The sequence below is a fragment of the Chinchilla lanigera genome, unplaced genomic scaffold, assembly GCF_000276665.1.
Source record: "Chinchilla lanigera isolate Chin_1 unplaced genomic scaffold, ChiLan1.0 scaffold00026, whole genome shotgun sequence".
Classification (NCBI taxonomy): Eukaryota; Metazoa; Chordata; class Mammalia; order Rodentia; family Chinchillidae; genus Chinchilla; species Chinchilla lanigera.
The window spans coordinates 22,980,961-23,008,890 of record NW_004955427.1 but is presented as its reverse complement, the minus strand read 5'-3'; the positions used below and the strand labels follow the sequence as shown (position 1 = coordinate 23,008,890).

Genomic DNA, 27,930 nt, shown 5'->3' with positions numbered 1-27,930 from the left:
CCAGAGCCTGCATTTGAAAGGTCTGTGTTACCTTGTTTATGTAATTTTGTACTTTTTCATTCACTGAACAAAATTGCATGTAACATTTCTAACTTTGAAAGTGAGCAAGTCTTTCACGATCTTTTGCTCAGAAAACCATAACCGTATCGTTTGAGGGAGACTTACTCCGCCCGTTATTGTTTTTGATAGATGTTATCCAAAAGAAAGGGAGTTACTGTTAAGGTTTCCACTGCACTTTTCCCAGGGTGATCTCGCGGGCTGTACTGCTTGGTGGTCGGGAGATGCAGACCCAGCATCTCAGATCCGCGCGGCTGGCTCCCTGGGGCCGCACGCGGGCGAGAACCCTGACTGCGCCGCGCTGGGATCCCCGGCTCCAGACTCGCCGGCCCAGCGCGGAGGGCGTGGCAGGAGGGCGCGGGGCCACTCCCGGAGCGCCATGCAAATGACATGCAAATCAGCGCGTGCGGCTTGCCCGGGCAGTAGGAATCCGGACCCCTAACGCGGCCGCGCTCTTCCTCGCTCATCCGCGCCTCGCTCGGCCACTCGCCTGCCCGGCTCGCGGGGCCTCCACGCCCGCCCGCGTGCCCGCCGGCTCCCGGCGCCGCCCCGCAGTTCGAGCCCCCGAGCGCGGAGCCCTCGCTGCAGCCGCTGCCTGGCCAGCGGGCCGCTGCCGCCGCGCGGTGAGTGAGCGCGCCCCACGCTTTGTCCTCCCGGCCGCTGCGGGTCCCGGGGGGCGGGGTGCGGGGCGCCCCGTGGGAGACGAGCCTGGTGGTGCAGGCAGCCAGGGTTTTCTCGGGGGAAGTGAGAAGCTGGGGTCAGCGACGCGGTTACCCCTGCGGGAATCCTGCGAAAAGGGTGGCTTTGGCTGAGGGATGCGGTCATTCCGAGGAGGAGACGCGGGCTCCACTCCCAGCCTCCGCCCCCTGCAGGAGGACTCGGAGCGCTACGCGGAGTCCGCGCCCCAGCGCACCGCGGGGAGGTGCGGGGAGGTCGCCCAGGGGCGGGGACGCGGCGACCCAGGCGACACTTCGCGCGGGGCTGTACACCTCGCCCAAGCTCGCGCGGTGCTCTGCCTCCTTCGCTAAAGGTGGATGCCGTGTCCAGGACCCGGTTTACGGGCCACTGCGTTTGCAAACTTTTGGGTGAACTAATTCCAAAGAGACGTACGCCCTTGTTGGTTGAGGAAGAGCCCTTCCCTTGAGTTTGGGGATCTAAACCCTTCAAGACACAAAAGTCTGAGTCTCTAGGAGTGCTGTTGCGGGTGCGAGGATGTGCGATTGGGAAGCCGGTTTTCCAGGCTTTTTTTCAAAGTTGGGGTGTGGAGGGCGCGGGGGCTGGTGCTTTCTGTGTCACGGATCTGAGGAAGAAAGACCCAGCTCCACTGGGATCTATGGGGATGGAAGTGGTTATTGTGATTCAGGGAGCGGGGTGGGGTATGGTCCCCTTGGACAGTGGGTAGATACCAGGGCTCGGGGCACTGGCTTTTGCCATCACTCTCTGCCCCCCCTCCCCCCCACCCACCCCGGCTGTCCTTTCCAGTTCTAGAACTGCTTCTTCCTTCCAAGTGGGGCTGTGTTCTTCCCTGGCCTGCTGTAATCCTTTTTGTCACAATGAACAATTTGTCCCAAAGTTATTTCCAAATGGGGGCTTGAGAGGACTTTTAGGGAGACCCGTCCACACACACTTTACAGCATCAAGTGTCCACAGTGTAAGTCTCCGAGGGAAGTGTGGATGGTTCTGGAAATTTTATTGGGATACTAAAGGGCACTTTGGGTTCCAACAGATTCATTTTTGTTTCTCTCGCTTTTGTTTCTGCTGTGCTGTTTCTTTTCTCATAAATTCTTGACCTCCTTCGTCTCTCTTTTCTGTGGTCCACTGCCTTGGCCTCTGCGTGTCTCTCAAACTGCAGGGACTGCGGAGGGTGTGGTCCGTGCACCACAGTGCTCCAGGCCAGTGTGGAATGTGCCCACCCTCCTGTGCCTAGGGTGGAATTGCCTCTTTCTCTCCCAGCCTCAGGGTAGGCCTAGAATCTGGAGTCAGGGCAGGTAGGAGCCTGAGCAAATGGTTCTGAGTGGGGAGTAGTTGGATGCTGGATACTGAGTCAGGTAGTGGGTACTTTGGGGGACATGCACTGGAACTTTTCACCAGGATGAACAGGTCTGTCCCCTCAGTCACTGGTGGTATGAAAGGACACTGGTCTTCATACACCAATAGTCATGAGCCGGGGGAACCTCCCCACGGTGAAGAATTTGTTCAGTTTCTTTTGTGTGGTAGTGTGGTAACCGACCAGCTGAGGAGCAGGGCAGCTGGCGCCTTGGAGTAGTTTTGCTTTGTGTGAGGTTTGCTGAGCCCTTTGGCAGGAGACTGTTCTCCTGGGAACCAGATCTTTGTGATCAGGTATGGAGTAGACTAGGCCAGATCTCGCTGAGGTCCAAGAGACCCACCTGCTGCCTGGATCACAGGAGACAGTGCAGTCCTTGCAGGCAGGGGCTCTGGTTGCCAGGTGGGTGGGGAGGAGTTGGGAGAAGGTGACTGGTCTGGGTGGTGCAGAGGAGATGGAGACCTTGCAGGGTCCCCATGGTTAGGGAGGCGTCCTGGGGAGGCTGGGGAGGTCTTTTCCAGCCTTGGAGGTTTAGACTGTCAATGTACTAATGTCCCTGTGGACTCGCTTTCTATGGAAATGACCCTTTAACTTTTGTTCCTCAGAATATAAGATGAGTGACATGGGCCTAATGTCCCAGGTTTGTGGTATTCTGGAAATATTCACAAAGGCCACTTGCAAGACCAGCTGCCCCACCCCAACTGAAGCCAACATACACAGGTTGGGAGACTGCACGCTTTAAAGGGTTTGTGTCTTACCCTTTCTGCAAATGTGACAAAATTTAGAGACCAGTAACCCTTCCTCACAGAAGATATTGTCCTCTTTCAGCCTGAGTGTTGAGTCATTATCCTCTGGCCAGTGAAAGGTCCCTGCAGAGAATGTGAGCCTGTATGTGGACATTACTCTGGTGGGTCTTTTGGGGGGTCATGGGGGCGTGGAATCCAGAGACCATGTGGGATAATCCAGAGTGCAGACAGAGCAGTGTCACAGCCACAAGCACCAAGCCATTCCTTTTCTTCCCCAGCCTTTGTGCCACAGTGTGGAGAGGTGAAGTGTGGGCAGCAGCCTGCCCTGTGAGCCAACCCCTCCACCTGTCGGAGTCGTCTGCTGCTCTGCAGACCACTTTTCCTTTTTTCCTTCTTGAGTGTTGGCTGCAGACTTCCCTGTTAGTTTGAAGCCAGCAGGATGAGCAAATACAGCTCTCAGAACACACCGAGGGCGGCTGAACCTCAGCATTTGCAGATCAGCAGGCACGTCCTTTCTGCCTTGATTCAGGATACCGGGGCTTGCAGCCCTTATTGAAATTAACTGGGGCAGCCAGCCCATCCGGCCTGGGGCAGAGCAGGGCCAGCAAGAATTGCTCCACGTTTGAAGTTTGGGGACTGGCGGAAGCTGGACTTCCAGATATTCACATGACTTTCTTTTCACTGCTCTCCTATTCTCTGTCCTTGGGTGTATGAGGGCGAATGCTCACAATGGGCACCCCACTAAGGAGCTCTGAGAATTTTTGTGTAGGTCCAGCTTCTCGAATTTCCCAGTGTCACCCCATCCCCCACAGTTGGTACTTCTTTTCCATTCTCTCCCCTTGAGTATCGAGTGCTAAGCCCTCTGGGGACAGGAAGTCCCTTTGGGACAAAAGAAGAGGATAAGGAGAGGATTTCCTTTTCTTTCAGATTTGCTTCTTGATGCTTCTTCCTGCCTGTGGAGTTTCAGATCTGATTTCTTTTTCCAGGACCCTATAATGTATTTCTTATAATCTTTTAGGGACAAACCATCAACGATTTCAGGCCTTCATAGATGAGGATGTGTTGATTCATTTTGTTCTCAGAGATTGAGAATTTCTATTACCCAGCAGCTCTTATTCAGATCCTGGCAGGAGGCAGCAGCAGGACAGCTGGTGTTACTCTTGGGTTTGACTCCATCCTTTCATTTATAGGCTGGGTGTTCTTGTCCTGGTATCGAACCTCTGTGAGCTGGCTTCAGTTTTCTCCTCTGACCATGGAGCTGTCTATAAAAATTAAATGACTATATGAATACAAAAGGGGGCATAAAACAAGGAATATATACATATTGCATAGTACTATACATATTGCATAATGTCCTCTGTGTCTATAGAATGACCTGTAAATCAGCCAACAAATATAATTAGGTACCTGCTCTCCAACTAGCTCTGTGGAGGATTATAAAACAAAGTTTTATGCCCAAGAGACTTTGAATCTATATAAGGAAGCATCTAATAGGTATGAAGTAATTAGAAAATAGGGACAACACATAAATTCCAAATTCTTTGCTATACTCAATTCAGAGGGATAAATGGTAGCAAGAAATTCAGGGACTGGAGTGATGGGGGAAGGCCACCAAGATGAGGGGAAGGAAGTTTGGGCATTGGCAACAGAGAACAGGGCAGGGGCACTTGGCTGCAGTGTTTAGAGATTCTTGTGCTGGAACCTGGTGCAACAACTTTGACCATGTGATGCACTCCCACCCGTGCATGCCTGCTTGTCCTGAGGTTTATCTTGGGGGGTGGTTTTCATTTCTCAGCTTGTTTTCTCTGTGCTGCCCAAAATATTCCTGGAATTGGTTTGTTTTAATTTTATGCTAACAAGAGGGAATGATATGGCCAGAGTGAGAGCTCAGTTCCATACAAGGCTTCTAGGTTGCTGGGCCTTTGTGTTCGCTTCTTATGCTTCATTTATTGTCACTTATTTCCCGGTTGTAGAACTTCAGGGCATTAGGCCTGGAAGAAACAGGTCCACCTCCCCTTTGCTTTGGACTGAGAAGGAAACTGGCCTAAGAAGCCAAGTAGTAGAGCCGGAGTCAGCCAGAGTTCTTATCGCTGTACCTGTCCTGATGTGGGGGTGGGGTGGGGGTGGCGGTGGTGATGGGAAGGTGAAAGGCCAGAGAAATGGGCACAAATCGGTTCCATCATCTGCTCCGCTGGGCTCTCTAGGGTGCTTGAAGACTGTCCTCTTTAGTCCGAGGGTGCTGCAGGGTGAATGATCCTTCCTTATCTCGTCACTCTGTCTGCCTCCAGGGCCATTGGGTACCTCACATCCTCCCACACATATTCTATCTACCCTTAAAGTCCCAGCCCTTGTTACTTCCTGTCCTGTAGCTGGTGCTGTTTTGTCGGCCATCCTTGACCCCTTAGAATGCACCATCCTTTGCAGGCATTGTCCAGGAAAGAGGTCCAGGCTTTGAGGGTCCCCGCTTGCCCTGGCAGAAGTGCCACTCTCCTTTCCTGGAGCCAGGCTTCCTAGGCTATGTGAAAGAGCAGGAACAAGCCTGAGGTTTGAGACTGAGCTCCAGCGGTATCCCCTGCTGTGTGATTTCATCTTCCAGGTCTCTGCTTCTGCATCTGCAAGTAGAGAAGGGAGCAGCTTTCTACTTACCTGGTGAGGTGGGGCGTCAGGGGCGGCAAAGTGGGCAGAGTTCGGTAACTTTCTGTGGGCTGCAGTTGTGAGGGATGGTGTCCCACTAGACTGTGAGCTCCTGGTGGTCAGAGCTTCATCTTTGTGTCCTGACACCGCAGTACTCTGTTCCTTTCAGTTGCAGACAGGGTATAGGGTAAGTGGAGGCACTCAAGAAAAGATCTAAGTGAGTTGTTATGCACTGCTCCAGGAGAAAGTGGTTTTTCCACCCAGTGACTTCACTTCCTCCGTGATGTCTTCTCTAGCATTAGGTTTAATCATTCTCCTTTCTTTCTGAGTTTTATGCATCTTCTCAGTAAAGTACTGAGACTAATCACAGAACATGCCTAGAACACGTCTATTTGTAACCTTCCCCATTATTCAAGTTTAAGCTACCATTTGGTATTTTCCCACTCAAGACAACAGAGTGATCATTTTTGGAGTGCTGGTTAGCCTCGTGGGAATCAGCATCCTAAGGAGGACGGCAGGCTGCTGTAGAGCATGCCTGCTGGCACAGAAATCTTCCTGTCAACCTGCCCATCACTACTACCAAAAGCTCTGTTGTTTCAGTGGCAACTTGTGGTGGACCTGCTGCAGTTAGTACAATCATATCTGACTTTATCCACTGTTGTTTCAATTTGAGGTGTTTTAGAGAGTTCATAAGCTTCTTGTTGCAACAGTGTAGGGGCTCAGATCCTCCCCTCTGGGCATCCCGATTTTCCCAGGCAGAGACATCTTGGCTTTACTTTCACATTGCTGTGTCTCATGACCAGGCCCCTCTAGCTCACACTTGCAGTATTGCCCATGGCTTTTCTGTGGTCTAAGTACACTGTACAGTCTGATGGCTTTTTGTTAATTTTAAAGCACAGTCTGACCTCAGAAATCTCTTGTGGCTCCTTGCTTCTCTTGGGACAACCTTACCTCAAAGATTCCTGACCTGGAATCAGGCCCACAGTCTGATTCCAAGCTCCATCTTGAAGCAGTCACAACCAGCTCCATCCCACAACGATCAGACCCACTGAACTTCTCACCTAATTTACACCTCCCTGTCTCTACTTTGACCATGAATTCATCCTCTCTTTGAGATTCTTCACTTGTGACTTTGATTGACAGGTTTTTCTATCCTGAAACATTTGTTCCCCAAATAAGTTGAGTTCTTAATAAGTGCCAGGCACTGCCTCCAGACAGAGGCTGCTGCTGACCTCTTGGGCCTCAACTTCTGTAGCAATTAGTCCCTGAAACATTCTTTTTAAGGTAACATGACATGTGTTATTAAGGAATGTTTTTAACTCTAATTTTTTTTATGCCAAATTTTATATCCATAACAATAGTAAAAAAGCTTCAAGGCAGAGACATGTCAAATGCCTGGATTTTTCTCATAGCAGATGTTCCATAACTGCTGGTAACAAAATCCCTTAGAACCTTGTTTGAGAAATAATCCTTGGCTCTCCGGTCCCCAGACTGGTCTAGCTCAGTGAAGTAAGGGAATCTCTGATTTTACAGAACTCCTAGTATTCCAAGGACAGCACAGCTGGGAATATATCCTGGTTGGTTTTTCATTGTGCGATTATTTTTTTGTGTATTAAGAATAATTCTTTAAAATTAACAGGAAGAGAAAAAATAAAAGAAATCACTGTATAGTAGGGTGAAACTTCCCATGTTTTCTTGATTACAAATTACCACAAGCTGTAAGAGTCACATCATTTGTCTCTTTTCAGAAAACAAGCACTTCCTGTAATATACAGAATTTTTAAAATCTTTGTAAATCACAAGATGCCCTTGTTCATACAATTGCATACTGGTTTCTTCATCATGATCACAAGTGAAATATAAAGATCCTGTGACCTGTGAGTGTCAGAGTTACACATGTTTTCAAGATAAAATGTTGTTTTTCACCCATGCTCCCGATTTTTGAATGTTGACTCATCCTTGCCTGCCTGGGATACACTTGCTCATGAGAAATAGTTTTTTTGGGTTTTTTCGTTTTTTTTTTTCCTTAAAAAAAGGTCTTGCTGGCTTTGATTTTTAAAAATATGTTATCTGGGCTTTCTGTATCTATGGTCCCAAATGAGATAAATTTTCCTTGGCCAATTTTGTGTGCATCTATGATTTTGACATCTTTAGCACCTTGAGAATTGACAGAAGCGTTATGAGGGATTCTGAAGTCTACAAGGGTTTTACCTACATTTCCTTTAGTTAAACTTATGGTTATATTTTTTCTCTAAGTAATAGTATTGTGAAAAGTTGAATATCCTCTTCTAAAAGTTAGCTGGGAACTTTGGAAAAATAAAAGATTTAGTACCAGACAAGTCATCTGTTGCACATGCATCAGTCTCATGGATTTTTCCTAGCAAGCCTGTGCTCTCGTCTCATAAACTCAGCAGCTCTTACTGCCTTTTCTTTTCATCACTTGGCAAATGACAGGCATTCCTCTAGGAGCACAACTTTTCAATGCCGCATCAGAGTGGAAGTTTTTGAAGACATTTTTTCTTTAAAAAAATAGGTAATTTAAAAGAGTAAAATCCACCCATTTTAGTGTGCATAATTCTGAGTTTTGACAAATGTAGTCATGCAGTTGATGTACCAAGCAATTCCATCACACTCCCACCAACACACACACACACACACACACACACACACAAATTGCTTTTTGCACTTACGTGTTTCCTGACCTTACACTTTTGCCGTCTTTACAGTGTTATGTAATGGAGTCAGATAGTATGTAGCCTTTCTATATTGCTTCTTTCTTAGATCATGAGTTTGGGATTCATCCATATTGATAGGTGTATCAGTGGGTCATTCCTTCTCATTGTTGAGTATTGTTCAACTGGACATTGCAGGTGTTTCCAGTTTGAGGTAATCACGAGTAATTCACTGTGGATATTTATGTTTTTATGTGGACATAGGTTGTATTACATTTGGGAAATACCTAGGAGTGGATTGCTGAGATACCTAGGAGTTGTGTGGTGTATTATTTTAAAAAATGCTAAAATTTTTCCCAAGTGACAGTACCATTTTACATTCCCAAGAGCAATGTATGGCGGTTATAGTTTCCACATCCTGTTAGCACTTGGTACTGTCAGACTTTTTAAATTGAATTTTAGACATTTTAATAGATCTAGTTTGTCATCTTGCAGCTTTAATTTGAATTTTCTTAATAACTAATAATGCTGAGCATTTTTGTACTTTTTACCAAACTTGTATGTCCTTGGCAAAATATCTACTTAAGTCTTTTGCCTAGGTTTTATAGGATTTTTTTTTCCTTATGATTGAGATTTGAGGTTTTTCTTTTAGGATTCTGGACATGAGTCTTAACAGGTACATGTTTGGCAAATAAATTTTGCTGTCTGTGACTTGTCTTTTCATTCTCTTAACATTGCCTGTCATTGCAGGGCAAGAGTTTAACTTTGATGACATCTAATTTATCAATTTTTTAAAATGCATTGTACTTTTGGTGTTGATCTAAGAGCTCTAATTTACATAATGTTAAGTCATTAGGCTTTTCTCTAATTCATCAGGATATTTTATAGTTTTAGGGTTTACATTTAGGTCTGATCCATTTTGAGTTAATTTTGGTACATGGCAAGGCTAAGAGGTGAGGTTTTTTTTGTTTTGTTTTGTTTTGTTTGCATAGGAATGTCCACTGTTCACATAGTGAAAGACTATCCTTCCCTATTGAATTGTTTTTGTATCTTTGTTCAACATCAATTAAAGGTGTATGTGGAGGTCTGTTTCTGAGTATTTCTTTCTGTTGACTCAAGTATTTGTCCTTTTAGTAATATCACATTGTCTTCATCAAAAGTTTTGAAATTAAGTTGTGTCTGTAACTTCTTTCTTTTCAAAATTGTTTTGGCTATTCTAGATCTTTTGCCTTCCATATAAATTTTAGGGTCATCTTGGTGTCTGTATAAAACTGTGTTGAAAGTTTGACTGGTTTTACATTGAACCTGTAGATCAAATTGGGGGGAACTGATTTCTTAATGTTGGGTCTTCCATTACATCAATTAGCCATAGCATTCCATTTATTTAGGTTTTCTTTGATGTTTCCTAAGTTTTAGTAGTTTTTAGCATATACCTGTTGAATCTCCTTTGTTAGATTTATAGCTATGCATTTTATGTTTTTGGTGCACTTTTGGTGAAATTCTGTTTTCCATTTGTTCACTGCTAGTACTTACAAATTCAACTGATTAATAATCTTAATGGATTTTTAAAAATTTAAATAAAGTGTAACAAAATATTTGAGAGAATTTGGGAGCCTAATGTAGAATTTGGGAGCCTAATGTAGTTAGGATCTAATTATAATCAATGAATTGAAATTAATAATTTAAACAATGTAGGAAGCTGGGGTATAGAACCAATTTTCAGCCCTTGTCTACCTCTTAACTATTTTCTTGTGCTTCTCTTCTTCCTTCCTTCCTTCCTTCCTTCCATCCTTCCATCCATCCCTCCATGGTGCTAGGGATCAAAACAGGGGCCTTGCACATGCTAGGCACATGCTTTATCACTGAGCAACGGTCTTTATTTTATTTTATTTAATTATTTATTTTTGTCATTTTGAACCAGGGTCTCACTGTGCAGTTCAGGCTGGCCTTGAGCTCACTTTGTAGCCCAGGCTGGTCTCGAACTTGAAAGGATCCTCCTGCCTCACCCTCCCGAGTGCTGGGATTACAGGCCTGCACCACCACACCTGGCCCTTTATTTTATTTTTAATTGAATTTTATTTATTAATCTTATATACTTTGACTTTTCTAAACCCTATCAGCTCTAGTAATTTTTTGTAGAATCTTTTTTTCATAGCAATCCTGTGATCTCTAGATAAAGAGAATTTTGCTGGACATGGTGGCACCTACTTGTGATCCCAGCACTCTGGGATATTGAGGTAGGAGGAACTCAAGTTTGATCCCAGCCTGGGCAACTTAGCAACTTAGCAAGACCCTGTCTAAAATACAGCATAAAGAGAGCTAAAGATGTAGTTCAATAGAAAGGCCCTAGGCTCAATCCCACAAGCTAAAATAAACAAATAAGATTTTATTTTTTCCAATCCTAGTTGACTTTTATTTTTCTTGCATTTTTGTGCTGGTTACAATTGCTAGTATAATGGTAAAGAGGAGGGATGAAAACAGCTATCGTTGCCTTATTTCCAATCTGAGGGGCAGGTATTTCATTTTGTATCATTATGTCTGATGCTAGCTGTAGGTTTTTTTAGATGTCCTTTACCAGGATAAGGAAGTTCACCTGATTTGTTGAAACACACACACACACACACACACACACACACACACACACACACACGAGGGATAATATCCTTTTTTTAAAAAAAAAATCTGTTGAGAAGATATTGTTTATATTTTTCTTTTGCCTGAGTTGGCAAACTTTTTCATGAGGCCAGTGTGATATTGTGATATATAAGAAATATTTATTTGTTTTTCATCTCTAGTTCCTGGCACAGGACTAAAGCCCTGGAAATTTCCTAAGTGATGGGGGTGAGAGGAATGTCATGGGTTATTCATAACAAACCCCTTTCAGCTATACTGGAGCTTTTGCTGATGAAGTGATGCTTGGAGGCCCCTGTGTAGTTTCAGCATGGGGGCTGGTTGTTGGAGGAACCAGCCATGTGATGAGTATTTATTTATTTTAAAAAAAATTTTTTTTTATTTTATAGAGAAAAGAATAAAAACAAAATAACAAAGACAAAGACAAAAATAAAACAACACAAAATGATACAGAATTTCAAAAGAACATGGTAGGAAATTAACAATGGTTGTATTACATATTATCTTTCAAGTAGTTACTCAGATTACCAGATATAGACATGTAAGATTGATCAAACAATTAAATATTATCTGTTCCTTTGAATAAGCCAATAGAAATCAGTAGTACAGTTATCTTAGCTGTCTTGTGTGTGTATGTATGTATGTATGTATTATTTATTTATTTATTTGAGACAGGGTCTTGCTATGTAGTGCAAGCTGGCCTTGAACTCACTATATAGCTCAGGCTAGCCTTGAACTCACTAGGATCCTCTTGCCTCAGCTTCCCAAGTGTTGGAATTATAGGCATGAGCCACCACACCTGGACAGCAATGAGATTAGAAAATTGGAACTTTGAGCCCTTCCCCAACCTCCAAGAGGGGAGGGGAGAAGCCTGAGCTAATCACCTATGGCAAGTGATGTAGTCGGTCATTCCAATATGATGTAATAAGACCTCCATCAAAACTCCTACATTAAGAGTTTGGAAAGTGTCTGCATTGGTAAATGTATTGAGATGTTGGCAAGGAGTGTGTCAGGCAAGGGTGGGAAAGCCCTGTGCCCCTCTTTGCATATGTTGTCCTGTGCCTCATCCACCTGGTCACTCTGAGTTGTACTGTCTATAATCAAATCAGTGTAAAATCAGACTTAGCCCTTGCATGTTAAGTAAGGAGTGTGTCAGAGTTTCTGGATCCAAGGAGGAGGTTCGGGAATCTTTGACATATAGGTGGCCAGTCAGGAATATTGGAGGCCAGGCCTTGGCATTGGCATCTGGAATGAGGTAGTCTTATGAGACTGAGCCTTTAACTTGTGGGATCCTTTATGAACTCCAGGTGGGTAAAGGTTGGAACTGAGTGGTGGGACTCCCTGTTGGCACCTGAAGTCTTAGAGACTTGTCTGTTGTGACCCTACACGTTTGGTGTCACGTGTGTTTTTAGGAGTGAAAACAAACCATAACAGTCACATTGTTAATGCTTTATTCTTTGTGGCTCAGGTCTCCGTTCAGCTGTTTACTCAGCTCTCCTAGACTTCTACTCAGTGATTCAGCTTTGCCAGCATAGCATAAAAACAGCCTTAGACAAACAAAAACGGATGAGGTTGCCTGTGGCCCAGTAACCTTTATTTACAAAAACAGCGCAGATTGGATTGGGCCTTTGGGTCACAGTTCGCCCAGTCATAATTTACTGACCCCTGCTTTAGTCTGCTGATGTGCTGAATTGCAGTAACTGCTTTTTCAGGGTTTAATCAACCTTATATTCCCAGAATAAACTCCATTTGGTCACGATATATTATTAATCTTTTCATATATCGCTAAATTCAGCTTCAGCTTAACATTTTGTCAAGGTTTTTTTGTCTGCATTCATAAAGGATATTGATTTAGTTTTCTTTTTTTATAACGTCATTGTCTGATTTTGGTGTCAGGGCATCGATAGCATTACAGTAGGACTTGGGGAGTGTTCTATCCTATTTTCTGGACAAGTTTGTAAGGAACTGTTATTACTTTTCCCTTCAGGTTTTAGAATTTCCCGAAGTTGTTTTTACTTTTCCTGGGATAGTTTTCCCAACAAATAAGTTCTTTAATAAATGTAGAACTATTCAGGTTATCCCTTTCTACTTGAGTGATTTTCAATCATTTGTATCTTTGAGTAGTTTATTTCATCTACAAGGTAGAATGTTTATAATATTTGCCTATTATCCTTTTAATGTCTTTAGGGAACTATAGTGATGTCTCCTCTTTCATTCCTGATATTTAGAGTTTGTATCTTCTCTTTTGCTCTTGGTCAGCCTGGCTGGAGTTTGGCCACTTTACTCATCCTTTCAAAGAACCAGCTGTTGATCTCTTTGATTTTTCTCTATTTTTATCTTTCTGTTTTTAATTTCATGGGTTTCTTCTATTTATTACCTCTTCTGTGTGCTCTGGGTTTAGTTCTTCCTCTTCTGTTTTGCTAAGGTGATGCTTAGATCATTGATGTCTTTTCTGTGACCTCCTTTTCTAGAGAAGGCTTGGGAAGTGAGTGGTACAGAACTAGTTTCCTACCTTCAAGCATTCAAAATGACAGCTTCACTAAAAAGCCTGTACCAGATTCTTCCAGAGAGCCCTGAGGCTTCTACCTGGGGGCATTGCCCGTGGGAAGGAGAAAGAGAAGTCCTATGTGGGTTGTTTTCGCCATGGGAGGAAGTGGCCTGGCCTCCAACCCCGATACTCGAGGATTCTAATGCTCATCTGCCTCCCTGCAGGCTTTGTAGAACAAGGCAAAAAGAGGTGCAGTTACTGTGGTTTAATGTCTGGAAAGATTCTCTCCTAATTGTTTGGAGTAGGCATAGGTGGACACTTTCGTAGAGAGACAGATGGTAGATATTTTCACCTCTGCCATCTTCTTGACACAAATATCAGCTCTGCCACTGCAGCATGGAAAAAGCCATAGAGAATAAGTAAATGAGTGAGCATAGGCGTGTTTCGGTAAAACTTTATTTGTAGAAATGGACAACAGGCTGGACTTTGCCTGTGGGTCTTAGTTTGCCCAGCTTTGCTTTATTGTAGTAATATGCTGAATCAAGTTGATTGATTTCCAGCTACTGAGCCAGGTAAACTGCATGCTTGAAGTAAACTTCCCTTGGTTAAACTAACCTCTGGCCCTGCGTTTGCTTCTCTGCTTGTATTGTCACTCAGCTGCAAGCTTCTCAGGGCAGGGCCACGTGGTGCCACCTTGCATCTCCCCTCAGGCATGCAGATGGCTGGGGAGCTCCTGCGGCTGGATGGAAACCACTGTGCCTCTGGTGCAACTCCCTGCACCGTCCCTGCAGCGGCCTGCAAGAAATGGGCGGTGTGTGGAAGAGTTGGGCTCCTGCACTGTCACTGCCGTCCCACGCTGATCTTTCATCTTGGAGACTATTTTGGAAACTTGATTTAATTTTTGTATGTGAGCTCTGCTTTCTAATTACTCTCTCATTTTCTCGACGTTGTGGTTGGCACCATGGCTGTCAGGCCCAGAAGCTTGGGCCTCCCTCCCAATCCTTGTGCAGGGTTCTAACAGGACTCAGTCAGTCCCCTTTCCATGCTGAGGTCCTTTATTACCGAGCGTTGTGCTCTGTGTGTGTTGGTAGCGGGGGTGCAGTGGAACAGGAAGGACAGGTTGGTCTGGCTCCTGAAGAAACTCATGTCTGGAGTATGGGCCAGATAGAGCCATGGTGGCATGGTGTACCAAACAGATCTTTGTACACATGGACTGCTTTGTTCACCTCACTGATTACGAGGCCTACACATGGGTTGATGGAAAGGGTTTGGATCTAAAAGACACAAATTTAAATCTAGCTCAACAACTGACTCAGTAGGTGAACCTGAGCATGTTATTTAACTAAGGGAACTTTAGTTCTCTCATTTATAAGATGGAGGTGCTCACAGCCTCTAAGCATTGTTATGAGGGTTACATTACCTTCCACCCTGAGCTGAGGGAAGGGGAAAAGAATGGCAGAAGAGATGCTACGCAAAAGTACAAAGCATACTGAAAAACCTATGGGAAAACCCATAAGGCTAGTGCTATAATTTGGATCTTGACTGTTCCTCAAAGGCCAGTGTGTTAAAGGCCTGGTCCCCAGGATGGTGCTACTGGGAGGTGGTAGAATTTTTAAGGGGTGGGACCTGGCAGGAGGTCTCTGGGTCACTGCAGGCAGCCTGAGGGGAATTGTGAGATCGCAGTCCCTTCCTCCTCCTTTTGCTTCCTCGACACGAGGTGAGCAGTTTGGCTTCACCATGTACCATGATGCGCTCTCTCACCACAAGCCCAGAGCAGTGCAACCAAGTAGTCAGGGACTGGAACCTCCAGAACTGAGATTCAGAAGAAACCCTTTCCTTTTACCATGTTTATTATGGTGAAGGGAAGTGACCAACATAACTAGAATGTGGAAAGGTCATGATGGTCACTTTCTCCTTCCTTGGATTTTTCTGAACTAAAGGATGGGTAGGGGTGCTTGAAGGGCTAAGTCTCTGATTTTACTCTGGAGCAAGAAAAGGCTGACTTCCTGCCAGGTTCAGGTGATGACTGTGTTGTTTGGGCCTTTTGTCTTTTGTTACTCAGCTGAGTTCACTAGCATGGGAACCTGGCACTGCACCAGTCCCTATTTGGTGGAACCAGTCGCAAAACTGCCTGGGATTTGATGGTTCTGGGTCCTCAGGCAACAGTGACAACCCTCCGCATGGCCACCCAGCAGGAGAGCAATGGAGACATCATCTCTGATTGCCTTCAGAATGCCCTGCCTCTTCATGTGTTCTGAGGTCTCTGCTTTTCTCTCGCAAGGTTCTATAATGCTGGCCACAGCAGTTAGGGGTGAGGGCCCTGCCTCTCCTGTGGCAAGTCGGTGGGTTACAGACACCACTGCTTCAGTGCTGCCCAGGCTACCCCTCCCTGGGGCTTCTCTGCCCTCTGGATCAATCACACCAGGGTTTTATGAAGGAGCTTATAAAACTTGAGGACTTGGAATTAGATAAAGTTCCAATTTTGTAACCCTGAGATAATCTTGTAAAACAACATTAAAACACAGATCTCCTTGTAATGCCCTGATTAAAACAAGCTAATTCCCTACTGCATAAAATCTAAAATTTCAACTGTTCAGTTTGGCATGTAGAATGGCTAGAGTGGGGCCCACCGTATATGATGTGCAGAGTTATCATTTGGGTCGCTGAGATACTTTTCATTTGGATGCTGCTTTAATTGCTTTCACACAATTTGGACTTAATCTTTGTCACTCCTGTAATATTGTTCTTGTTCTCATTTTATATTTGATATGAGGTTTAGAGAAGTTAAAAGGAATTTAACCAAAATGGGGTGACCACAATAAAGTCGCGACTTCAACTAAGTAAAGGTGATAAAATAGTGATCACCTGCTACTTCCTCAGGTATAAACTTAAAATTTCTTTTACATACACACGGCTAATACAGTGCTAACTCACAAGGTTTTTGTGAGGGTGAAGTGAGAGAATCCAACAAAGTGCTTGGCCCAGTGCCTGGCACATAATAATTGCTCATAAAATGTTAGGTATTATGACCGTCTTTCTAATTGTTCAACAATTAACATTTCAGTTTTTATTTAACTATTATGAGTAACACTGCTATAATTACTGTATCTTGGTCCAAATGGTTTATTTTATGTGTTGTATCATTTCCTTCCATTCCAAGAAAAGCATTACTAGGTCGAAAGGTATGATCCTCTTTTTGCTTTTGCACCCTCTTGCCAAATAGCCCTTTAGTGAGGTAGTTCCCACTGAGCAGGCTGAGCAGCTGACAAGGAGCGGGTGCTGAGGAGAGTCAGCCAGGTGGGGCCTGGTGGCTTCTTCTCCAGGAGGCCTTTCTTGGCCATCGTTTCTAAAGGTCTAGCCTCATCTCTGATATTGCATTTCCTCTTCTCGGTGTTATTTTTCCTTCTTCTCCTCAGGCCCTATCTAACAAGGTTTATTTGTCTTACATGGTGTCTCTTTCCTCCACTAAATCATAAACTCCTGAGGACAAAGATTTTTATCCAACACTGAATAGTGCCTGTCACATACTAGCACTTCCTGGATACTGCATTTGCTGGCTGTTGAATAAATGAAGGAGTTTTTTTTTTTTTTTTTTTCCGTTACCGGGAACCAAACTCACGACCTTGCGCTTGCCAGGCAGGCGCTTTGCCGCTAAGCTAAATCCCCAGCCCCAATGAAGGAGTTTTAAACATTATAAATGGGGCCAAAGTTTTAAAAGGATCTACCAGCTACCATCTTTGAGGGATTCACTCTTTCCTGGACATAGCTCCCTACTCTAGACTGCCCAGGGCCTGCCATGATGTAGCTCTTGTTTCTATAAGGGCCAGTCCATTGTTGGTGGCAAAAACTCCAAACTAGGTGGCGTAAAACCAGAATCATTTTATCACATTCAGAGGTTATGTGGTCAGAATCAGACTAGGACATGGAAGGGATGCTTGTGAAGACTGAATAGCTGGGGTGACTCAAATGGCCGGCGGCCAGAGACATGTGGAAGCTTTTATCCAACCCTCCCCCCCGCCCCGTACCACCCTTCGTACTGAGCTACATCATTAGCCTTTTCTTCTTTTTCTATTTTGAGACAGCATGTCACTGTCTCAAAATAAAAAAAGAAAATATTAAGTTCAAGCCTGCAGGCTAGGCTTGAACTTAAAATCCTCCTGCCTCAGCCTCCCAGAGTGCTGGGATTTCAGGCATGTACCACCATGCCCAATATGTGGAGGACTCTTCATCATCAGCTGGCTCCTAGGCCGAGATGACATGAAGCCTGGGCTTATCTGAGATGCACAGAGCCAGGCTGGCTACATGCGGCCTCTCCACGTGGTCTGGGCTTCCTCACAGCACGACGGCTGAGCATCTGGAGGGAGTGTTCCTAGAGGGAGCATTGCAGAGGGGCCATCTGGTGACACAGAGGTGGAAACCATCACAGTGTCACTTATGCCCTATTCCATAGATCAAAACAGTTAGAAGCCTGCTGCCATTCAAAGGGGAGGGAACACAGCCTCTTCCCCCACCCTGATGAGAGGAGCATCAAAAGATTTTGAGGCCACATTGTCAAACTACCATGGAACTCTCACTGCATTTTTGCTAGTCTCAATCTGGAGCGAACCTGAGGAGAAATCTGCCACCTCCAACCCAGCAGTCATAGTGACTTATGACTGCCCCCTGCCTCACTGCTCACTTACTGAAGGTCTGCCGTGTTGGGCTGTTTTAAGAACCTGCAGATTATCTGGCATGTACTGAATACTTAGCAAGTGGGCAAGCAAGTAAATGAACACGTGGACAGGAAGTAGGTGTTTCTGGGACCAGTTAGCACAGTGAGTGTCTGTAGGAGGCCTTGAAACACCTCACAGAGGTACATGGTAAGCGCCAGATGGAAATGGCCAAACAGTCCATCTCGCCCCGAAAATAAGACCTAATAAAAATAAGCCCTAGCATGATATTTCAGATTGCTCTTAACATAATCTCTACCCTAAAAATAAACCTCAGTTCCTATTGTCCACCAGACGAACACATGCAGTACCACACATTTGTTGCAACCCATGATGATATATTGAATTATAAAATAATGTTAATATATAATTAAACAAAATAATATTGTTGACACTAATACTTAAAATAAATGATAATATAAATTATAATTAAGTATTTGTAGATACTCAAGTGGGTGCCTTTGGACGAGCTGTAAACCCCTATGATACATATTAGCTTAAGACTTGTCGCTGAGTGATCAATTGGGCTACAGACACAAGCCATGAATAATGCATGCATTTGGTAACAAATGGACGTGATTGTGTCTAATATGAATCTTCCTAAGTCAACACATCCTGTGTTGTAACTGATGTACTTAATGCATTCATGTGTAATAAAAATTTTCTGAAGTTTGGTGACTGCAATTTTTTCATCACTTTTGTGTAGACCATCGTCCTTAACTGCCATCATTTTTGTAGCCAATCCTGTCTCCGAAGTCTTCAATTGACACTTGATTTAATGGAAACTCTGTGAAGCCTCATCGGCAAGGAGTCATGACTTGGGTGAAGAATTGATGGGATAAAGCCATTGACAGCTGTGTTACCAATGCTCTATATGCAGGCTACAGAGATAAGAAATGCTCATTTTAGGAGCGCTCTTTTGCTGGACATGAGAGAGTGGGGCCAATGGTTCTTTAGAAATGGAGTCTCAAGAAAATCAGGCCAGAATTCAGGACTTGGAGAACTATGACAATATTCCAGAGGATGACAAGGCTGCATTTGAAGAAATGTAGATTTTTGTATATGAAAATATATGACATCTTTGGAAAATAAGCCCTATTGCATCTTTTGGAGCAAAAATTAATATAAGACGTGGTCTCATTTTGGGGGAAATACAGTACAAAATGACCCCAGATAGCTTGGGCAGGGTGTATGAATGAGTACCTTCTACACAAGTGGTCAGGCGAATGACAGATGTGCAGGCACTTTAGCATTTCCTGTCAGCCACCTTCTCTCTTCTAATAGTAACAACTGCTGTCTGGGTATTTACTGTGGGAGAGCACTTCGGGTGTAGCAACCCAACTGCCTGTGATGACCCTATCAGGCGAGCTAGAGTTTGACTCTTTTGTCTCCCAATGGTACCCAGCTTGGTGCTACTAGGAGGTGGTGGGACCTTTAGGAGTTGGGATCTAGTGGAAGGTTTCCGGTCACTGGGCAAGAGTCTCTGAAGGGGACAGCAGGACCCCACGCTGTTCTTCTTCTCTTCCTAGCCACAAGGTGAGCAGCTTTGTTTTTCCATGTGTCCCCACCATGCTGTGCTACCAGAGGCCTATGCCAGTGGGGCCAGCTGGTCAGAGTAAAACTTCCAGAACTGAGCCATAATAAACCTTTTCTCTTTATAAGTTGATTATCTCAGGCATTTGTAATAATGAGTACCAGAGAGGAGCTGTGTGATAGCCCATATTTCAGATGGGGAATTAACTAGAGGAACAGAGATGCCAGGAAACTGACATACGCACATGGGTGGTAAGCAGCGGTGCTGGGTCACACCCTGCAGTCTCACTCCAGAGCCTACCTTGGTAGCCCTCAAAGTCTGGTTGACTTGTGTTTTGTGGTACTCCTTTTTCAAATATAGAACAGGAAGGAGGATTATTAACATTTCTTTTATAATCTTAACTTGCAATTGTAGTTTCCAGCCAGTTTTTAACTTAATGTGGCCTCCTGTATCTTTTGCCCTAGCCCCATTTCAGCTAAAGTAGTCTTAATTTCAGGAGAAGGAACTGGGCTGGGTATATAGCTCAGTGGCACAAGTGCCTGCCTGGCAAGTGCAGGGTCCTGAGTTTAATTCCCGGTACCAAAAAAGGGAGAGGGGACAGCAAAACTGAGCTGCTATGTTTACTGATCAATTTCAGCTGCCTCCAAGCACAGCTTTGTGGATGGGAGCACAGTATGAGTGAGTACTTTAACAGTCCATGGCAAGGTGACAGCATCTTGGGCTCACACACAAGAAATATTCTCAGACTGGGCTTTTTTCAGTGCCATAAATTTAACCAGCTGGAATTTTTTCCCATCTTATTCAATCTCCTAAAGTCAAGCATTTTGCCTTTTATTGGGAAATCTGCATTTCATTGTATAGATAGAACACTATGTTCTTGGCTCAGGGATCCTCCCAGGAAGCTGGTTCTTTGTTTTATTGTAGGTTCTGGGTGTCATAATGGCTCAAATACCAGCAAGTCTGTTTCAACCGTGAGAACTGAGACACAGCAAAGAATGTAGGAGGCCGATGCCGCCTCCCCAGCAACCACTGTGACAGGAGAGTGCAGGGAACAACCACAAGTTGAGGAAAAGAGCGAAGCCCTGGCTGTTGGCAGTGTGGCCTCCCTGTGCCTCTGGTCTGCAGCCCTGTGCCAGGCCTGCAGGGCATGAGGACTGCCTGCCGTTCTAGTGCTGCCTGCAGACCTGGAAGAGGGTGGGAGTCGCTGATGTCCTTCCCACAGTCTTCAGAGCGTGCCTTTGTTCCAGCGATAGTGCTGTTATTCAAAATGCTTCTGGTTTAAAAAAAATTTTTTTAAATGCTTCTGGTTTCAGAATTACATTTGGTTTCAAAGTTATGTTTAAAATTTAGTGAAGTCCCCTCTTTTTCAGGGGCAGCTTTTTTAAAATTTTGCCTAAAAATATTGAAGAGGCCATCACCTCAAAATTTATATATAAACTTATTTCTACTATCTACAGGAAATCGGAGGCAACAGTTTGATGCCCACACCTTAAGCAAACCAGATGGTAGCAGTCATTTAAATGTTTTCAGTTGAATGGGTAATAAGTGCTGTTTCAGTGTTAATTTCTACTTATCTCTAATGAGGTTGGACATGTTTCCATTTTTTTTTAGCTATTTGTGAACTGTCTGTTCTTGTCCCTGGCTCATGTTTCTATTAAACTATTTGTCTTTTTCTTCTTGAGTTACAGAAGCTCTTCATACAATAGTGATATTTAGATGGTCCTTTTAGAATCTTCTGTTGTGACACCTTTTGAACATGGGGTTGATTTTTGGAAATCCATGACATATGACGTGATCGAGTTAGGCTGAATTGACTGTAGTGGTACTGTTTTAGTAACTGTGTGTTTGGAAGAACACGAGCCTATCATAGGGTAGGAGTCTGATGATCAGGAATGGACAGTGATCGAGGTGTGATCAGTATGAGTGAGTGACTGGCTGAGAAAGCTGATGAAAACTTCATGCATGTGTACCTTAAACATTTTGACTTAAACCAAGTAACAATATGTAGTTTCCAAACTCTAGTGTGAGGCAGTATCTTTTCCATGCCTATGGGTCTGGGGACAGGCATCTGGGTTACTTTTTTTGTTTGTACTGTATCTGTTAGGCACTTTCCAGTTTAAATCTTATTACTTTGGAATGGAACATAGGCACTTAGAAAGCCATCAGAATGCAGAATTCTTCTATTTTTTATGAAAAAATAAAAATTTTATAACAAAATAATAAGAGAACAACAGTTTTTATAATTTTTCTCTCATTTTTTTTTTACTGTTGTCCTATTCAAACCTAATTCAACAGTAATTTTTAACAATTCATATTTATTGCTTAATTTTCAGGCCTGAGGATATAGCTCAGTGGCACAGCACCTGCGTGGCAAACGCAAGGTCCTGAGTTCGATTCCTGGTACCGAAAACAAATTGCCCATTTCATTTTCATAGAAACAAACCATTTATATTCCTATTCACTTTATATAATATTTAAAATCTATGTAAATTTAGTTTGCAATTGCAAGCATAAATACAACTGGCTTAAATGGTTTGTACAGCTCACATCTGCAAGGGGCAGAAATGTGCAGGAGGGTTAAAGGGCTGGAGAGTATCCTGCCATCTTTAAGCGTTCAGCCTGATGTACATTAGTCAGTATTTTGTAAGGAAACTAAATGCTAAAGGGTGATTCTAATATTGTACCCTGTAAATGTGTATACATATATATTGATTTTTTAAAAAGTATAGCTATGTCAAACCAGCTCTGGAACATTGCTTAAAGTCATATTTAAACTTATGTAAGTGAGGGAATTAAAGTGGAAATGTGTAATATAGTATATGCATCAATTGCATCAATAAAAGAAAACAAATTACTCTTAATGAAGGAGGGGGGCTTGTAGTCTAGAGGATGCAGCTGTGTGCCAAGTGTACTACGTGCTTTACCTGCATTATTTGAAATGTTTGTAAAGATGTTTAATTCATATTACCCAGAACACAAAGCCAGTTTTGTGTGGAGGCTCCACTCTGAGCCACTATAGGAATAGTCTCATAGTAAAAGCCAGGGAAGATGGATATAAAGTCTGTGTGTGGACATAAGTGAATAGTTAGAGGTATTTGGGAGGACTGGGTTGTCAGCACTGTGTTCTGACTGGTGAGAGGGTTATTCCTTTGACCTTTCCACACATTATCTTCTAAGAGATGCCTGTTTAGTCTAAGGAGATAGAGAGGTTCTGGGCTCACAGGGGTGGTCAGCGCATACTGATTTAATCTGGTTCTGTACTCTCCAACCAATTTACAATAATTGTGCTAGCAAGCCTGTCAGAAAGAGGTGAGTTAGAGACTGTGTTGGTTTTGTCTGAAGACCTGCATCAAATGCCTGAAGGTTTTGGGAGAGGCAGACCTGAACTTCCATAAAAAGGAAGAACACAGAAAGTAAGTAAGGCAGGAGCCTAGATCTTAGCCACATGTCATGTATTAACCTATCATTGTATGGCTTAGGTTTTATTTTACATTCTGGGGACTTAGATGAATAACATACAGCTTTCAAGGAACTCACAGAGGGGTGTTCTTGGATGGGCCATATGGGAGAGCTTGTCTAAGAGAATAAACAAGGCAGGGAGAGGGCACTCTGGGAGGACCTCACTTGAGGCAGGTCACACACACACACCAGTAAGGGTGCTTCAGGAGACTGAGTAGGATGAAGCTGTTCCTGGTAGATCTGCAGCAGATGCAGAGAGAAGATATGGATCACAGGGGATGGGTGAGGATGTGGCATTTGATGAGACCAGTTAGTTGGGTGAAGGCCCACATCACGCTCTTTTGGAGATTGTGGTCTTCATCTTAAAGCATATAGAGAACCAAGGAAAGATTTTACATGGGGAAGTGATAGGACCATCTTAGCTTTGGAGCAGGTCCTTTGGTTGAAGCGGAGAATGACTTGGGCCAGGATGAAGGTAAGGGGAGTAAGTAGGTTGTTGGAATAATCCAAGTGGAAAATGAGGCCCCAATCAAAACACTCATTAAGTGTTAAAGAGCAAGGACCAGGCTGGAGGTCTGGTCATCCGTACTTGGGGAACAAGAGTACGGGGTTCAATTCAAGAGGACAGAGGCTTAGTTCTGACTCTGCTTTAATTAGGCAGGGTCTTAGTCTCTTTAAGTGTCATGGAAATGGGGATCATAACAGTTATTGTTATGACACTGCTGTCCAGTTTGTGTCCTAAAACCAAATGAGTCCCTGTATGCAGAAGCATTAAAAGAAACTGTCTGAAGCCAGCTGGGCTGCAAAGGCAGATACACAATGATGAGAAGCACTTTGCTGAAATCAGGCCTATGTCTATCTCTGATTGTCCAGGGAATTACCCAAGAGACAAAAGCAGTGGGTGAAAAGTTAGCGTCTACTCATATTTCTGGAGAACCAGCTTCAGTTTTCCTTTCCTTAGTTCTCTGAGGCCTCTTCAACTCTGGAGATCTCGGAGTTCTCCCAGTGACACTCTGCATTTTCCTGCCTATTATACCATCTTCAGGGCCAAGGCCAATACCACAGGATCTGGGCACTACTGCCTGGGATAAAAATACTATTGACAAGTAGACAGCAACTCAGAGCCTCGGCAGCAACAGCAGCCACAAGAAACTCCAAAGCTGCTGGGCCACAAAAGAGCGCAGAGCCCAACCTCCGTGGGGACCCGGAGACCTTGGCCTCTCTGTCTTCTTTATGCCTATAGTTGAGTGTTATAGGGCCTTAGGCCCTAGAAGCACAAATACAAGAGGTGAGGTGGGAGGGAGAAGAAATAGCATACGCTGTTAAGCTGGCCTTGCCCCTGATTGAAAGCTTAGTCAGGTCCATAGCCCATGACACAATTTCTTTATGTCTTCAGATTACAATAATGAAAACAGTGTGGATTTTGGAGTAATAGCGCAGTTCAAGCACCAGCCTGTGACTATGAGAAAGCATTAAACTTATCTGAGCCTGTTTTCTCTGTTGAAAAATATCCTGTTGAAAAACTTGGCCTGCTTTGAGTGGCAAAAGATTAAATGAGTGTGTAAAATGCATTGTAGTGTAATAGAAGGTCAAATTAAATAATAACTGTTATTATCAGTCAGTGCTGGTATTTGAATGAAGAGTGTCACTAAATGGAAAACTGGCTGTGTCAGAGTAGACCTGGCAAAAGCAGAAACCAAAACAAGCACACATACAGAATTACCCCGCACCTGGCGGTTAGCACTAAGGTTCTCGGGCTCATTCCACCTGGTGTCCTGTGAGACACTTCCGGGAGGTCCCAGGGGAGGGACAGATGAGAAGTTGTGCTGGTAACGCTACAGAGGACCCCACTCAAACTGAAAGTGAGCTTTCTCCCACAAAGGTTCACAGGGTAGGAAGATCCCTTCTCCATTTACTGGTTCCACACTAAGTTACAGGCCTTGGTTCACTCCATAATAAGGACAGAAGCACTGGAGCCTCAGCTACCCAAGCCCACTTGCTGACTTCTATTCAGGAAAAGAACCAACTTACAGTTTTGTGATGTGACATATCACAATACACACCATTTCCACTTCCACCCAACTCTTTTTAACTGAAATTTTTACGGTTAAGAGAAAGGGAGCAACTATATTACTCTTGGATTCTTGCCAAAGTCTCTGTTCTACTTGGCTTTTTATTTTGAGATGGCATCTTTCTAAGTTGCCCAGGCTCCCTCAAACTCAAGATTCTCCTGCTTCAGCCTCCCAAGTAGCTGGGATTATAGGAGATACCACCATGCCCAGCTAATTCTAGTTGGTTTGTTCAATGAATATCTTAGGTGTAAAAAAAGAAGGGTCCCTTATCCCACAGAAACTACCACAAAGAATCAACAACTGGGCTCTCATCTTACTACAAAGCTTTTTCAGAGTAAGAGAAACCACCACCAGAGTTAAAAAGAAGACCCATAGAGTGGCAAAAAATGTTTGCCAGCTGTTCCTCAAACAAAGGATTGCTATCAAGAACATATAAAGAACTGAAACAAAATCAGACCTCCTAAGTTTGAAGACCCAATCCTAAAATGGGCATCTGAGATGAATATACACTTCTCAGATAAAGAAATACAAACAGCAAATAAATATATGAAAAATACTCAATGTCACTGGTCATTTAAAAGATGCAAATTAAAACAACACTGAGATTCCCCCTTACCACATAAAGAATGGGTATTATCAAGATATCAATCAATAACAAATGCTGGAAGCCTGTGGGGAAAAGGGATCCTTTCTCCATTGTTGGTGGGAGTGTAGACTGGTGAAACCACCATGGAAATCAGTGTAGAGATTCCTCACAAAACTAGGATTAGTGGTCCCATTTGACCCATCTGGTCCCCTTCTGGGTATCTTCCCAGAAAAATTAAAAACATCATACCACAAGGATATACATGCACCCATGTTTATAGCAGCAGAAGTTGTAATAGGTAGATCTTGGAAACAACCCAAATGTCCATCAGTGAAGGAATGGATAAAAAAGACGTCTTTTTCTATAAGGGAGTATTACTCAGCCATAAAGAAGGATAAACTAGAGACTTTTATAGGTAAAGGATACAACATGAGATCATACTCATAAATGAAAAAAACCAGATGCAAATGTGTAAACATCATATTGTCTCCCTAGTGTGAGCAGGTGAAAGAGTAAATAAGATCCAAAATGTATAATATATGTTGTAAAATGAGAAGAAACTGCCAAAGGAAAGAGAATCTGGGTTGGGGAATGGAGAAAAGAAGGAAGGGAAAAGCAAAAGGAAAAACAAAAATATATATATAACGTATATATATATATATAAAAGATAGTTAAGATAGTTATACTACTAATTTCTCTTAGTTCATTGAAAAGATAGGTTTTTGCTAATATTGTTTAGACAATCTAATTTAATAGTTGTTATCCTCCTATCATATCATTTTGGAATTTTGTTTTTTGTGGGTTTTTTCTTTAAAATAAAATTTTTTTTAAAAAAGGAGAAGGGTCCAAATCTCCAGGGCAGCTGGAGGATGCAAACACAGCATGGGGGCCTGTATGCCTTGGTTGCCATATTTGCCTTAGGGAGCAACCAGCTTTGGTGTGGGAGGAACTTTCTCTGGTTCGTTAGAAATGACTCCTGCATTCACAAATTACTCCCTCGTTTTTTACAATATTGTGTCTTTGCATTGAGCTACATCCCCAGGCCTTTTTTCTTTTTCTTTCTTTCTTTTATTGGATACAGGGTCTCAATAAAATGCCTAGGTTGCATGTGAACTTGCGATCCTCCTGCCTCAGCCTTCCAGAATGCTGCAATTACAGGCATGTGCCACTGTACCCAGCTACAGTTATTTTGGATACTTTTGATCTGTGATTGATTGATTCTGAGGTTCAGAAACCTGTGGATACAGGGGACCTACTGTAACCGTCTCTGTGGATCTTAAAGAAGAGAGCTACCAAAAGATCATCTCCTGTCCTGGGTAGCATGCAGTCCCTGTGTAGCAGACGAGGTTTCTGTAACCATTTGGTGTGTGAGGAAGGTGCTGTGTGTGAAAGTAACTGGGATCACTGTTTAAACATGGCTGTGGGTGGAGCACAGACATAACCTAGAAGGCTGAAGGGGGAACGGGGAGAAAGTGCCTTTGGACAGAGTCTCCAAGGAGAATACGAGATTAGTTGAGGTTCAGCAAACTCCTTTGTTGCTAACTTAGCATATTTGGAAGGATAAGCCCCTCACATAGAGCAGAGCATCCTGCCCTTGTTTCCATGGTGACAGTGCTCAAACAGAGGCTTAAAACCAGAAAACACCAGGTCCAAGGGAGTCCATCAGAGCCAGGATTGTCCCATGGAGGTCCCAGCCTTTGTGTGCTGCAGGAAGAGGGGCCAGGGCCTTAAGTAGCTCCCTTCCTCCCCATCTTGGGCTGTGGGGTCTTTGTTCTGGTTTTTCTCCCTGGACTGATGCGGCCTTTGGAAAATGAGCACCTCTCTGCAGAAAGGACAAGCCATTATTTAAAGCTGTATCAGAAACTGGAGGCATCCTCTCATGGGCCACTTTCTTTCTTGTGGATGCTGTTAACTTTCCATTCTGGAAGTCTGTAAAGCCAACCACCTTCCTCTAATTCCAGTTAGAACATGAACCTATTTGCAGTAAGCACTTACACTCTCCTGGCCCTACTATCTAGCCCGTGTGTCATTAGGCCTGGATAGCCCTTCCTGCCTCATGGGGGAAGGATAAAATGAGCCCCTTACAGCCAGGCTAACCTGTGGGATTTGATCACTTGTAACAGTCTCTTGGCTTATCTGGCCTCTTGCAACTGTAATTCAGTTTGCAAAGACACATTGAAAGACCTGATTTTTCTTTATGATCTGACTTTATTGCTTCATGTACTTTTGACATCCATCTAGCCTTTGGCCTATATGCTTTGACAGTCTGATTTTTGGACTTTGGTCTGCTTTGACCTA

The 27,930-nt window shown here is 43.7% G+C and overlaps 1 protein-coding gene across 2 annotated transcripts in view; it reads left to right on the top strand.

Moving 5' to 3' along the window:
- Positions 1-458: 458 nt before the first annotated feature.
- Mylk (myosin light chain kinase) overlaps positions 459-27,930 on the top strand; it is a 248,001-nt gene continuing 220,529 nt past the window's right edge. For both annotated transcript variants that reach the window (XM_013515195.1, XM_013515193.1), the window contains exon 1: positions 459-680. The gene's annotated coding sequence lies outside the window, so the exon portion shown is untranslated. The remainder of the gene's footprint in view (positions 681-27,930) is intronic.